This window comes from Triticum dicoccoides, chromosome 1B (genome assembly GCF_002162155.2).
Source record: "Triticum dicoccoides isolate Atlit2015 ecotype Zavitan chromosome 1B, WEW_v2.0, whole genome shotgun sequence".
Taxonomy (NCBI): domain Eukaryota; kingdom Viridiplantae; phylum Streptophyta; class Magnoliopsida; order Poales; family Poaceae; genus Triticum; species Triticum dicoccoides.
Window position 1 is genome coordinate 543,185,157 of NC_041381.1, and position 3,112 is coordinate 543,188,268.

Below are 3,112 nucleotides of genomic sequence, written 5' to 3' on the forward strand. Positions count from 1 at the left end.
CCCACATGATGTCCTCCATAATCTTCAGAGTGACATTTCTGTAGGATTTGTTCCCATTCATGCTCAGGTACATAACATCTAATAATACCATCTACTCCTTTATAAAGATGTGGGTCATCCCAAAAGTAATGTCTTAAATCATAGAAGAATTTTTTATTTGTTGGTATGTGAAGCTAGGTGGTATGTATTTGGAAGCAATATAATTAGCATGTCAGCATACCAAGGTGTACTACTAGAAACATTTATTGCAGCTAACTGTTCATCAGGAAATCTATCATTAATAGGTTGTGGTCATCAAGAATATTTTCAAGCCTAGACAAGTTATCAGCTACGGGGTTCTCTGCTCCTTTCCTATCAGTGATATGCGAATCAAATTCTTGTAGTAGAAGAACCCACCTAATGAGTCTAGGTTTAGAATCTTTCGTTTCCACAAGATATTTTATAGCGACATGATCGGTATGAACGGTCACTTTGGAATCAACAATGTAGGATCTAAATTTATCACAAGCAAACACCACTGCTAAGAATTCTTTTTCAGTAGTAGCATAATTTCGTTGAGCACTATCTAGATTTTTACTAGCATAGTGGATAACATTTAGTTTCTTATCAACTCTTTGTCCTAGAACAGCACCAACAACATAATCACTAGCATCACACATAATTTAAAAAGGCAAGTTCCAATCAGGTGGTTGTACAATAGGTGCAGAAATTAAGGCTTTCTTTAGTGTTTTGAAGGCTTCCAAACAATCATCATAAAAAAAAGTCCTTTTGCAAAAGATTTGTAAGAGGCCTAGAAATTTTAGAGAAGTCATTGATAGATCTCCTATAGAAACCAGCATGACCAAGGAAACTACGAATACCTTTGATATCTTTAGGACAGGGCATTTTCTCAATTGCGTCAACCTTGGCTTTGTCCACTTCAATGCCTCTTTTAGAAATTTTATGGCCCAAAACAATACCTTCGTTAATTCTCCCAATTCAAGACAAGATTTGTTTGTTCACATCTCTGCAAACTCGATCAAGAATTCTTAAACAATCATCAAAAGACTTCCCATAAACAGAAAAGTCATCCATGAAAACCCGAACAATCTTTTCACAAAAATCAGAGAATTTTGCAGTCATACATCTTTGAAAGGTAGCAGGTGCATTACATAGACCAAAAGGCATACGTCTATAAGCATAAGTTCCAAAAGGACAACTAAAAGTGGTCTTTTCTTGATCAGGTTGAGAAACATGTATTTGTGAAAAACCAGAATATCCATCAAGGAAGCAAAAATGTGTGTGCTTAGATAATCTTTCTAGCATTTGATCAATAAAAGGTAGAGGGTAATGATCTTTCCTAGTTTCTTTATTTAATTTTCTAAAATCAATTAGCATTCTATAGTCTGTGACAATTCTTTATGGAATAAGTTCATTCTTATCATTAGGAACAATAGTTAGACCTCCCTTCTTAGGGACACAATGAATAGGACTCACCCATCTACTATCGGCTATACGATAGATTATACCTGCTTCCAGAAATTTCAATATTTCCATTCTTACCACTTCTTTCATTTTCGGGTTTAACCGACGTTGGTGATCAACAACGGGTTTAGGATCAGGTTCCATATTAATCTTGTGCTAACATAGAGTAGGACTAATGCCCTTAAGATCATCAAGAGTATATCCAATAGCAGCTCGGTGCTTCCTTAGAACTTTCAGTAAGCTTTCTTCTTCATGTTCTGAAAGGTTAGCACTAATAATAACAGGATATATCTTTTTCTCATCAATATAAGCATATTTCAAAGTGTCTGGCAATTGTTTTAGTTCAAACACAGGAACACTTTTAGGTGGAGGAGGACCTCCTAGAGTTTCAATAAGCAGATTGTGTTTAAGCAGAGGTTGTTATTCGAACAAGATTCTATCAATTTCATTTCTTTCACGGATATGCAAATCATTTTCATGGTCTAGCAAATATTGTTCTAAAGGATCAGTAGGAGGTACAACAATAGAAGCAAGACCAATAATTTCATCCTTACTAGGCAAATCTTTCTTATGAGGTTTTCTACTAAACTTGGAGAAATTAAACTCATGAGATTCATCACAAAAGCTAACGCCGACATTTTGTCTCTCACAATCTATTTTAGCATTGACGGTGTTCAAGAAAGGTGTACCTAAGATAATGGGACAAAAGTCATCTTGTGGGGAACCAAGAACAAGAAAATCAGTAGGGTATTTTATTTTCCCACACAAGACTTCAACATCTCTAACAATCCCAATTGATGATATAATATCTCTCTTGGCAAGTTTAATAGTAACATCTATGTCTTGTATTTCAGCAGGTGCTATATCATTCATAATTTCTTCATATAAGGAAAAAGGAATAGCACTCATGAGAGCACCTAAGTCACATAAACCATGATAACAGTGATCTCCTATCTTAACTGAGACAACAGGCGTGCCAACAACTGGTCTATGTTTATCTTTTTCATCGGGTTTGGCAATTCTAGCAGCTTCAGCACAGAAGTAAATAACATGCCCATCGATATTATCGACCAAGAGATCCTTAACCATAGCAACACTAGGTTCAACTTTGATTTGTTCAGCTAGTTTAGGTGTTCTAATATAACTTTTGTTGACCACAGTTGAAATTTCAGCATGTTCCTTCATCCTAACAGGGAAGGTGGTTTTTCAATATAAGCAGTGGGAACAACTGGATCAACATTATAAATGATAGTTTATTGTTTAGATTTTACCGGTTCTTTAATTTCTTATTTAATTGGTGGGTGATATTTGAACCACTTCTCCTTAGGGAGATCAACATGAGTAGCAAAAGATTCACAAAAGGAAGCCACTATCTTAGAGTCAAGTCCATATTTAGTGCTAAACTTTTAAAAAGCATCGGTATTCATAAAAGATTTAACACAATCAAACTTAGTTTCAATACCTGACTCCTTACATTCGTCGAGTTCCCAATCTTCATAGTTGCATTTAATTATTTCTAAAAGATCCCACCGGAATTCAATAGTCTTCTTCATAAAAGAACGAGTACAAGAAGTATCGAGCATGGATTGAGCATTACGAGAAAGCCGAGCATAAAAATTCTGAATAATAATTTCTCTCGAGAGCTCAT